At 39.5% G+C, this 12,324-nt stretch overlaps 1 long non-coding RNA gene across 1 annotated transcript; it reads left to right on the top strand.

Moving 5' to 3' along the window:
- Positions 1 to 5,768: 5,768 nt before the first annotated feature.
- Positions 5,769 to 7,245, top strand: LOC115500076. Its single transcript, XR_003964371.1, has 2 exons — positions 5,769 to 6,017; positions 7,169 to 7,245. It is a non-coding gene; the product is annotated as an uncharacterized LOC115500076 (long non-coding RNA).
- Positions 7,246 to 12,324: the final 5,079 nt, after the last annotated feature.

Raw genomic sequence — 12,324 nt, 5'->3', positions numbered from 1 at the left:
ATTTTTAAGAGCTGTCACATATTCTATACATTAATTATCTGTTAAATGCAATAAAAAAATATCATTTGCCTTTTAAGTTTAATGATGTCTTTTTTTTTTCCTTTTTTTATTCCTACCTAATTAAATTAAATGGATTAAGAGTTTATCTACAGGCACCTGAGTGGCTCAGTCTGTTAATCATCCATCTTCAACTCAGGTCATGATTTCATGGTTCAAGAATTCAAGCCCTGCATTGGGCTCTCTACTGTCCGTGCAGAGCCTGCTTCTGATCCTGTGTCTCCCTCTCTCAAAAATAAATGAACATTGGGGCACCTGGGTGGCTCAGTCAGTTAAGCGTCCGACTTCAGCTCAGGTCATGATCTTGTGGTCTGTGAGTTCGAGCCCCATGTCAGGCTCTGTGCTGACAGCTCAGAGCCTGGAACCTGTTTCAGATTCTGTGTCTCCCTCTCTCTCTCTCTGACCCTCCCCTGTTCACTCTCTGTCTGTGTCTCAAAAATAAATAAATATTTTAAAAAAATGAACATTAAAAAAATTTTTTTTAAAGAGTTTATCAAAAAAGAGATTCTAACTTCTACCAGAGGAATAGATGGTACTGGACTTGCCTTCTGGTGACAAAGAACAAGAAAAGTGGACAAAATATATGAAAGAACTATTTTCAGACCTTGCACTAACAAGCAGTGTGGGACTATGACCCCTAGGGTAGGAAAACAAAGAAGATAGGCTCAAGCTGCATGTGAATAGGGTGAAACTCCAGAAGGTTGATCCTGGTCAAAGAACTTATCGAAGACAAACAAAGTCAGACACTAGTTAAAGTGGTAAGGACAGATCTTAACCAGTAATATACTATTGCAATAGGGAAGAGAATCCAGTATGAATTGAACTCAACTTTGATCAGTACAGAGGTGAATGGGCATTTTATTTATTTTTTTAAAGTTTATTTATTTTGAGAGACAGAGCTTGCTCACATGAGCTGGGGGAGGGACAGAGAGAGGGAGAAAGAGAGAATCCCAAGCAGGCTCCACACTGTCAACACAGAGCACCACTTGGGGCTTGATCTCACAAACCATGAGGTTGTGACCTGAGCAAAAATCAAGAGTGGGACGTTTAACCAAACGAGCCAGCGAGGTGACTCCAAATTAAATTTTTTTAATGAAGAAAAAATACTTTTTCAGCTAAACAAAAGCTGAGAGATTTATTACCCTCAGATCTGCCAAAAAAATGTTTAAGAAAGTTCTTTATTTCTTTATTTTTGGAAGGTTCTTTAGACAAAAATATGATGATACCAGATGAAAAAGAGAACCAGAAATTGTAAATATGTGGATAAAAACAAAAGATACATAATTTGTAAATATATTTAAGAGATAAGTGACTGTTGGGGCACCTGGATGGCTCAGTTGGTTGAGTGTCTAACTCTTAATTTTGGCTCAGTCCATGATCCCAGAGTCATAGGATGGAGCCCCTCATCAGGCTCAGTGCTGAGCATGGAGTCTGCTTGAGATTCTTTTTTTTTCTCTCTCTCTCCTTCCCTCTGCCCTTCTCCCCTCCTCACACTTGTTCTCTCTCTCTCAAAAGAATAAAAAATTAAAATAATAAAAATTTAAAAAGACAACTGGCTTAAAAATAAAAAATAAAAGATAATTGTTCATTTTTTTTAGCATTTTATTTTTAAGTAATCTCTGCATCCAACATGCGGCTCAAACTCACAACACTTCAGATCAAGTCACATGTTCTAAAACAAAAGAAAAAAAAAGAGTCACATGCTGTATTGACTGAGCCATCCAGATGCCTGATAATTGTTTATTTTATTCTATTTTATTATTATTTTTGTTAATGTTTATTTTTGAGAGAGAGAGAGACAGAGACAGAGACAGAGCATGAGTGGGGGAGGGGCAGAGAGAGAGGGAGACAGAATCTGAAGCAGGCTCCAGGCTCCAAGCTGTCAGCACAGAGCCCGACACAGGGCTCGAACTCACAGACCGTGAGATCATCATCTCAGCCAAAGTTGGATGCTCACCCAACTGAGCCACCCAGGCATCCCTTATTTTATCTTTTTCAAATTTGTTTATTCATTTTTAGAGACAGAGAGAAAGTGTGCACAAGCACATGTGAGAGAGTGAGAGAGGGGCAGAGAGAGAGGGAGAGAGAGAGAATCCCAAGCAGGATCCCCAATAATTAACTGTTTAAATAAAAAATATAGAGGGACACCTGGGTGGCTCAGTTGGTTAAGCATACAACTCTTGGTTTCAGCTCAGGTCATGATCTCACAGTTTTGTGGGTTTGTGGAGCCTGCTTGGGATTCTCTCTCTCTGCCTCTCCCCCTCCCATGTTGTCTCTGTCTCTCTCAAAACGAATAAACTTTTTCATAAAAAATTTAAAAATATAGAAATGTATTTTTAGGTAGACTCCACACCCAACATGGGGCTTCAACTCACCACCCTGAGACCAAGAGTCGCATGCTCTACCAACTAAGCTACGTGCCCCAGTAAAGACATACTTTGTAGTTTATAACATAAGTAGAAAAAAATGTATTATAGTAACAATAGAAAGAACAAAAAGAAAAGGAAATGAGGGGTGCCTACCTGGCTCAGTTGGTAGAGCTTGTAACTCTTGATCTTGGGGTTGTAAATTCAAGCCCCACGTTGAGTGTAGAGATTACCTAATAATAAAACCTTTTAAAAACTAACCATAAAAAAAGAAGAGAAGGAAATGAAGAAGGAGAACAGAGAATATAGAGGACAAAGAGAAATAAGGTATGTTTAAACCGTATCAGTAATTACATTGAATATTAATGGTCTAGAGTTTCCACTTCCGGCATGAAAGCATGAAGATTTCAGTGGAAACTGGTGAAAATTATTTTAAAACACCAACAACAATATTAAAATCTCTGGAAATGGCTGTAAGAGCTTAAGCAAAGAAACATTTATTAAAGAAAATCTGCTAAAACTCTATATAAACCGTGACAGTCTGTGGTATTTGAGCCAAGATGGGGCGGGGCACCAAGGTGGCTCAGTTGGTTAAATGACTCTTTTTTTTTTTTTTTTATATATATATGAAATTTATTGACAAATTGGTTTCCATACAACACCCAGTGCTCATCCCAAAAGGTGCCCTCCTCAATACCCATCACCCACCCTCCCCTCCCTCCCACCCCCCATCAACCCTCAGTTTGTTCTCAGTTTTTTAACAGTCTCTTATGCTTTGGCTCTCTCCCACTCTAACGTCCTTTTTTTTTTTTTTTTTTTTTTTTTTTCCTTCCCCTCCACCATGGGTTCCTGTTAAGTTTCTCAGGATCCACATAAGAGTGAAACCATATGGTATCTGTGGTTAAATGACTCTTGATTTCAGCTCAGGTCATGATCTCACGATTTGTGGGATTGTGGGATCAAGCTTCACATAGGGCTCTGAGCTGACAGTTGGAGCCTGCTTGGGATTGTCTCTCATCTCTCTCTCTGCCCCTCCCCCTGCTCATGTGCTCTCTCTCTCTCTCTCTCTCTCTCTCAAAATAAATAAATAAACATTTTTTAAAAAGAGAGAGAAAGAGGGGCGCCTGGGTGGCTCAGTCAGTTGAGCGTCCAACTTCGGCTCAGGTCATGATCTCACAGGTCATGATCAGTGCAGAGTCTGCTTCAGGTCCTCCGTCCCTCTCTCTCTGCACCTCCCCTGCTGGTGCACTCTCTCTCAAAGATAAATAAATGTTTAAAAAAGAAAGAGAAAAAAATTCACCCTCTGTCCCCCCACTCCCAGCTTAGTGAGACAGAAACTCTTCTCTAAACTGGTACAGCCAAGAACAAAAAGGTCCCCTCATACACCAGCTCCCAATCAAAGGGCTATCTTCTTGGAAGGGACAGCACACCAGCATTTCTCATTCTGCCCCCAGCTATCTGTTGCCAGTGCTAAGGTCTGGGTGAGAGCAGGAAAATAGAGGGGGGATTCCCTTCTTCTGCCCAGCCACCACTCCTTGGATGTGGTACAGATGAGACTACTGGGACCCAGATTGCCGTTGTGGCTCATGCACAGGGGTTCTGGGCAGAAAGGCAAATGAAGGAGATGTGGGCCTGCTTCCTCCCCTCATCCACCAAGCACTCAGCTTTTAAAGTGGAGATGTCACTCAGAAGTATACCACTGTGCTTGCCCCCAGCACCAGAATCATGGCTCAGAGATTTTGACAAGGGGAGAAGCAGACTATAGAACTGTGAGTTCCAATCATTCCCCGAAGGAATTGACTTCATTTGCAACTGACTATGGAGAAATTCAATCCTAAAAGCACCCTCAAAAACAGTGGAAGTTGTGGCAAAAGGCTACTGAGAGGGGATTGATAGTTTCATTGACAATATACGCTAAAATATATGCTAGCTATAACGCCAGAGAGAAATAGGGAAAGATATACCTAGAACGATCCCTCCTCAGGGCACCTGGGTGGCTTAGTTAGCTAAGCATCTGACTTTGTCTCAGATCATGATCTCATGATTTTTGAGTTTGAGCCCCACATTGGGCTCTCTGCTGTTGGCAAGGAGCCCGCTTCAAATTCTCTGTTCCCTTCTCTCCCTGCCCCTCCTCCAGTCATTCTCTCTCTCTCTCTCTCTCTCTCTCTCTCTCTCTCAATAAACAAATAAATAAACTAAAAAAAAAAAAAAATGAAAGAACCATCCCTCCTGGGGTTAGAACACTGACTTCAGAAACTATAACTTCAGGGAGCCCAAATTTGATTTGATTTCTCTGTGAGGCAATTTATGCCCTAGTACTGTTGAAAATATAGTTATCGGTGGACAATTAGTGGAGCTTAATTGCTGTGTATGATCAGAGAAAGAGATAGTGAAAGAGAACCAAAAAAAGAAAAAAGCAGGGAACAGAAATTGCCTGTGAGAGTAGCCAAATTTGAGATTTAACCAACAAAGACTTCAAAGTGGCCGTTATAAATATGTTTAAAAAACATAACAACACAGAGAAAAATAGCTGATTAAATTTTTGTAGCAAGGAGATTACAAGATGAACTTAGGACATGTTGTGTGGAGAATCAAAGAAGCTTTCAAACACCGATGAAGTTATGTCAGAAGTTCACAGAAGTTGATCTTGAAGGTGTTCCTACCGATCAAGCTAAATCAATTTGAGAACTGAAAAAAATGATAATTGCTACTGAATGAAACACACTAAATCTCTAAAAACCCATACCTGCAAATGGTATTCAAAGAGACAAAGCCAGAAAAAAAATATTTTTCACCTTTTGAAATAGCTACAAATCAAGCAGAAAGAATTAAATATCTTATCTTTTCACTAGGAACCATATTTCATTGAAATTAAATTGCCCGAGGGTCACCTGGCTGGCTCAATCAGTAGTGCATGCAATACCCTTTTTTTTAATGTTATATATTTATTTTTTAATGTTTATTTATTGATTTTGAGAAATAATAACATAAAAATGTTATTATTTATTTATTTGTGCATGCACGCAGGTGGAGGAGGGACAGAGAGAGAATCTCAAGCAGGCTCTGCAGTACCAATGCAGAGTCTGATGTGAGCCTGAACTCATGAGATCATGACCTGAGCCAAGATCAAGACTGCGAGGTTTGGGGTGCCTGAGTGGCTCAGTTGGTTTAGCATCCGACTTCAGCTCAGGTCATGATCTCACGGTTCGTGGGTTGGAGCCCCCAATTGGGCTCTGTGCTGACAGCTCAGAGCCTGGAGCCTGCTTCAGATTCTGTGTCTCCCTCTGTCTGCCCCTCCCACACTCACACTCTGTCTGTTTCTCTCTCTCTCTCTCAAAAATAAATTAAGAAAAAGAAAAAGAAAAAAAAAAGACTTGGAGGTTTAACCAGCTGAGCACTCAAGTGCCCTGAGCATGAGACTCCTAATCTCAAGGTTGTGAGTTCAAGCTCCACTTTGGACATGGAGCCTACTTAATTAAAAAAAAAAAAAAAAGAAGAAGAAAAGAAAGAAAGCAAGAAAGAAAAGAAAGAAACGTAATTGCCCAAGTTGAGAAGAGAATATTCTTCTTTATCAAAGATGACTGGCTAATAAAGGTATACATAATGAAAATAGTTGAAAAACTATCATTTTCCAGCACTTAATTAAAAGATTATTAATTGGGGAGGGTGACCTGGATGGCTCAGTTGGTTGAGATCAGACTTCAGCTCAGGTGATGATCTCACATTTCGTGAGTTCAAGCCCCACATCAGGCTCGATGCTGTCACTGCAGAGCTCACTTTGGATCTTCTGTCACCCTCTCTCTCTGTCCCTCCCCTGCTTGCTTGCTCTCTCTCCTCAAAATAAACATTAAAAAATGATTATTAATTGGTACTAATCATTTAGTGAATGGTTAATAGGGAACTGGACATTTGTATGTCCAAAGCAACCCCACTCAGATGACTTCCTGGTGGCAAGGTGAAGAAAAATATAATTTTCCAGTAGAGGGATCAAGCTATCATTTCACTCAGTCCAGTGATTAGCAAGGTCTAACTCTTCATTAATGGTGGTACAAACCAGTCTTATGTATTTCCTTAGGTGGTAGGGGGTAGAAAATACACAACATCACCCATAAAGTATGTTGGTTAAAAATGTTTAACTTGACCTAAGTATCTATCAACAGATTAATGGATAGAGAATAAATGGTATATATATTACATATTTATACATATATATATATATATATAATATATATACCATTGAATATTACTCAGCCATAAAAAAGAATGGGATCTTGCCATTTGCAATAACATGGATGGACCTAGAAGGTATTATTTTAAGTGAAATAAGTCAGTTGGAGAAAGGCAAGTACTAATTACCTTATGATTTCATTTCTGTGTGGACTCTAAGAAACAAAATAAATGAACAAACAAAACAGAAACAGACTCATAGATTAGGAAACAAACTATTGGTTACCATAGTGGGGATGGCTTAGTGGGGCAAGTGAAAATACAACACAATAAGTAAGTCACGGGAATGCAAAGTACAGCATGAAGAATATAGTCAATAATATTATAACAACTTTGTATGGTGACAGATGTTAACTAGACTCATCATAGGGATCATTTCTTAATATATAAAAATGTTGAATCACTATGATGTACACCTGAAACTAATACTGTATGGCTATTGTATGTCAATTACACTTAAAATTTAAAAACACTTAATTTGAACTAATCAAGCCTTTACATCTAACCTCTACTTATAGGAAATAGAAGAACAAATTTAATACAGCTCATGAAAGCAATCAGAAAAATCCAATAAATGGGACAATATACAGGTAAACTGGCCCAGGTTCTTTAACAAGTGAGGGTAATAAAAAGAAAGGAGAGAACAGAAAGAAAGAGAGAGAGAGGGAGAGATGGAAGGAGGAAGGAAGGAAGGAAGGAAGGAAGGAAGGAAAAGAAAAGAAAAGAAAAGAAAAGAAAAGAAAAGAAAAGAAAAGAAAAAAGAATGGTTAAAGTGGGGCACCTGGGTGGCTTAGTTTGTTAATCATCGACTCTTGGATTCGGCTCAGGTCATGACGTCAGGATTCGTGAGATTGGAGCTGACAGCACAGAGCCTGCTTGGGATTCTCTCTGCCTCTCTCCGCCTCTGTCCCACTTGCACTCTCTCTCTCTCTCCTTCTCTCAAAATGAAAAACTTTTAAAAAATGGTTAAAGTGGTAAATTACAAAATTAAATTTATACTTTTCAAATTATTATTTTAAATTAAATAAAGTACGATGAAAGTATGCAAATTTATCTGAAGTGTGCTCTTGATTAAATTTACTTTTGACCCATATTGTCACTGTAGGTTAATATTCACCATATCTAAATGAACTAAAAGTTATGAAAGGAACGCTATAGGTCAACATGTTTTTATTTTGTTTTGTTTTTTTTCAGGCAATCTCTGTTTTTATTCTATTTTAGAGATATAGATCATGTACACAGAGGAATATTTGACATATTTGTACAGTTTAAAAAATAACAAAATGTACAATAAAATACATTAATAAATAGAACAAAACAATAATTTTGAATACACTTGTATATTCCTCCATAATCTCATCTTCTCCTCTTCAAAATGAAACTATAGTTCAGATTTTTATTATTGCTTTCTAAAATGCTTTTAACCACATAGGTATGTTTTCCTAAGTAATATATTGTTTAGTTTTGCTTTATATAAGTACAGTCATACTGTATATATCTTTTTTTAAATTTAGTTCTTTTTTTAAAGTCTATCTATTTATTTTAAGAGAGAGAGAGAAAGAAAGCACACGTGTGCAAACTGGGGAGGGGCAGAGACAGAGGGAGAGAGAGAGAAGCAGGCTCCACACTGTTACTGAAGAGCCCAAATCACGGCTTGATCTCACTACTGTGAGACCATGACTTGAGCCGAAACCAAGAATGGGACACTTAATGACTGAACCACCCAGTTGCCTCCACTACTGATTTTTTTTAATTACTAGATTTTATTGAAGAAGTTATTGTATCATGAATTTGATTTCAAAAATTTGTAGTACAAAAGTTGGGATGAATGGCTAGTGCTTTGTGTTTACATGGAAATGAATTGATGAAAATGTCTCAGGGGTGTGATGAAGTTACTGTTCAATAAAAGCATCCTCCCAGGGGAGAAGAACTGAACATTTCAAAATTTAAATAAATAAATAAATAAATAATTTGTAGTACAAAATGGTATACAGTGAAAAGTAAGTCTCCTTCCTGCAGACACCCCTGAATCCTCAGAGTTAACTGATGTTATTAATTTTTAAAATTTATTTATTTTGGGGCACCTGGGTGGCTCAGTCGGCTGAGCATCCGACTTCGGCTCAGGTCATGATCTCACGGTTTGTGAGTTCGAGCCCTGCGTCGGGCTCTGTGCAGACAGCTCAGAGCCTGGAGCCTGCTTCGGATTCTGTGTCTCCCCCTCTCTCTGCCCCTCCCCTGCTCACACTCTGTCTCTCCCTCTCTCTCAAAAATAAATAAAAACATTTTAGAAAAAATAAAATAAAGTAAAATTTATTTATTTTGAGAGAGACAGAGCCCAAGTAGGGAAGGGGCAGTGAGAGATGGAGAGAAAGAGAATTCAAAGCAGGCTCTGCAGTGTCAGCACGGAGCCTGATTTGGGGCTCAGACCCAGGAACCATGAGATCATGACCTGAGCTGAAATGAAGAGTCAACTGAGCCACCCAGGCGTCCCAGATATTATAAATCTCTTATGTAAACTTTATACAAATGAAAGCCTATTACATTCAATGTACTGTATTTTTTCTTTCTGTTTTATTAATTTACATTGTATCATAGAGTTATTACATATTAAGACATTCTACCTTATTCTTTTCTCTCTTTTTTTAATGTTTATGTACTTATTTTGAAAGAGAGAGAGAATGAGCGGGGGAGGGGCAGAGAGAGAGAGGGAGAGAGAGAATCCCAAGCAGGCTGTGCACATTCAGCATAGAGCTGGACTTGGGACTCAGATTCATGAACCATGAAATCACGATCTGAGCCAAAATCAAGATCTGGTCACTTAACTGACTGAGCTACCATACACCCCTCCCCCATTTATTTTTAAAGTTTGCTTATTTGAAAGAGAGAGAGAGAGAGAGAGAGAGAGAGAGCGCAATAGGTGGAGGGGAAGAGAGAGAGGGAGAAAGAGAGAATCCCAAGCAGGGTCCACACTGGCAGTGCAGAGCCTGACTAGGCTCAAAATCACAAACCATGAGTTCATGACCTGAGCCAAAATCAAGAATTGGACACTTGACCAACTGACAGACCCAAGCACCTCTACCTTATTCTTTATGTTTCATAGTATTCCATTTTATTAATGTATCAGAATTCTATCCATTCATTAATTCAACAAGGTTTTTTGTTTGTTTGTTTCTTTTTTTGCTATCTATCCACTATGCACAGAGATGGATGCAAGTAGATGGGGGTGGGAGGACACTTAGGGAACAGCAAATATAAAAAGGTCTAAGACAAGAATATGCTTAACATGAAGGTTCCCCAGGTGGCTCAGTCAGTTGAGCGTCAGACTTCAGCTCAGGACATGATCTCATAGTTCATGGGATCAAGCCCACGTCAGGCTTTGCACTGACAGCTCAGAGCCTGTTTTGGATTCTCTGTCTCCCTCTCTCTCTGCCCCTTCCCTGCTCATGCTCTCTCTCTCTCTCGCTCAAAAATAAATAAACGTTTTTTTAATTAAAAAAAAAAGAATATGCTTAATATGTTCAAGGAGTAGCAAAGCCAGTGTTGGTGAGAAACAGTGAGGGAAAATGAAAGCGGAAGGGAAGAGATGGAAGAAGTGGCCAGGAGTGAGATCATGCAGAGTCTTGTAAGATCATAGAAAGACTTTGATGTTATTTTATTTATTTATTTATTTATTTATTTATTTATTTATTTTTTAGAGACAGACAGAGAACACAAGCAGGGGAGAGGGACAGAGGAGAGGAAGAGACAATCTTAAGCAGGTTCCACACTCAGTACAGAGCCTGAGATAGGGCTTGATTCCACGATCCTGGGATCATGGCCTAAGCTGAAATCAAGAGTCAGATGTTGGGACACTCAGGTCATGATCCCAGGATCATGGGATCAAGCTCCATGTTGGGCTCTGTGCTGAGCATAGAGCCTGCTTAAGATTCTCTCTCTCTCTCTCTCTCTCTCTCTCTCTCTCTCTCTCAGGGTACCTGGGTGGCTCAGTTGGTTAAGCATCCAACTTCGGCTCAGGTCATGATCTCAAGTTTCATGAGTTCAAGCCCTGTATCGGGCTCTGTGCTGACAGCTCAGAGCCTGAAGCCTGCTTCAGATTCTGTGTCTCCCTCTCTCTCTGCCCTTCCCCTGCTCACACTCTGTCTCTCTCTCTTCCTCTTGAAAATAAATAAACATTAAAAAAAACAAAAGATTCTCTCTCTCTCTCTCTCTCTCTCTCTCTCTCCCTCTTCCCCTCTCCCCGCCCACTTGTACTCTCTCTCTAAAATAACTAATTAATCAATTATTTATTAAAAATAGTTATAAAACTGGTAAGATTTGCTGATAGATTTGAAACATTAGCTGGAATCAACCAATGTAGACCTGATTCCAGGCTAAGTACAACAAAAGTCCATAGTTTAGGTTGTCCTGAAGCACTGGAATACTTTATATGTGTTAGTAACATGAGAGTATGAGGGATTGCCGGGAGGAGGTAGGCATGTAAGCGAGAACTAACATTTCTGTATCATCTGTGCGGTAGTGTTCAGACATTGCAAGTAACGGAAACTGATTCTGTCTAATGTGATACAAAAAAAGAAGTCATTGGAAGGAAACACAGGTGCTGACAGTCTTGAAAGAACAGCTGAATCACCAGGCCTTAAACAACACAAGAACCAGATGGCTTCAGGAATCTAGATGACAAGAACTATCGGATGGTCTCTTCAGGTTGCCTCCTGGCGTGAATCAACTCCAACCATTGCCCATCTCTGATTCACCCTTCAAACAATGCAAATTTAGGAATTAATGGTCTGGCTAGCCTCAATTGGGTCATATGCCCACTCAACCAGGACAGAAAGGCGTCTTGACTGACAGATCTACCGTTAGAGTATGCCGCCGGAGAAAGGTAGTTCCCAAAGGAAAAATCGAAATATGCTACTAGGAAGACGGAAATCCAATACTAGTACTGGCAAAAACAGTAGGTTCCACCACAGCTTAGCATGCATTTGGCATACACATACATTGTCTCATTTATTCATCACAATAACCCTATGTGATAGATTCTAACATCTCTCAGAAAGGCTCAAAGAGATTGTGTAATTTATCCAAGCTCGTGAAGCAACTAGGCAGTATAACCAGCATTTGAACTAAGGTCAAAATCTTGCTTTCAAAATCCCTGCCCTTTCTGTTACACCACAATATTCCACTGGGTAGAAGATTAAATTTCTACTATTCCTCACTTTTCCCATGAGTAGAAAGAAGTAACTACTTGCTCTGGGTCTCCTGAGTGGCTTGGCTATCCAAGCTAACAGGTCTGCAGAGTAGCCAGGGCTCTCTTGGAAGTGAGTGGCTAGCTATTCCCTTTATTTCTTCTATCATTGATTAGAAGAGAAGAAGAAAAAGAAATAGTCTGATGAAGTAGATATTAGCCATTTTTCACCCACTTGATATGTTCCCTTTTTTTGTTTTTGTCTTTGTTATTTATTTTGAAAGAGAGATAGAGAGCAACCGAGGGAGGGGCAGAGAGAGGGAGACAGAATCCCAAGCAGGCTCCACACTATCAGTGCAGAATGCAGGGCTAGAACTCACGAACCGTAAGATCATGACCCGAGCCGAAGTCAGGAGTCAAGACACTTGACCGACTGAGCCACCCAGGTGCCCCATGTTCCTTTTTTCCTTTTCTTTTCTTTTCTTTTCTTTT

This window comes from Lynx canadensis, chromosome D4 (genome assembly GCF_007474595.2).
Source record: "Lynx canadensis isolate LIC74 chromosome D4, mLynCan4.pri.v2, whole genome shotgun sequence".
NCBI lineage: Eukaryota > Metazoa > Chordata > Mammalia > Carnivora > Felidae > Lynx > Lynx canadensis.
Note: the sequence above shows the minus strand (reverse complement) of the source record. Positions and strands in the feature narration are given on the sequence as shown.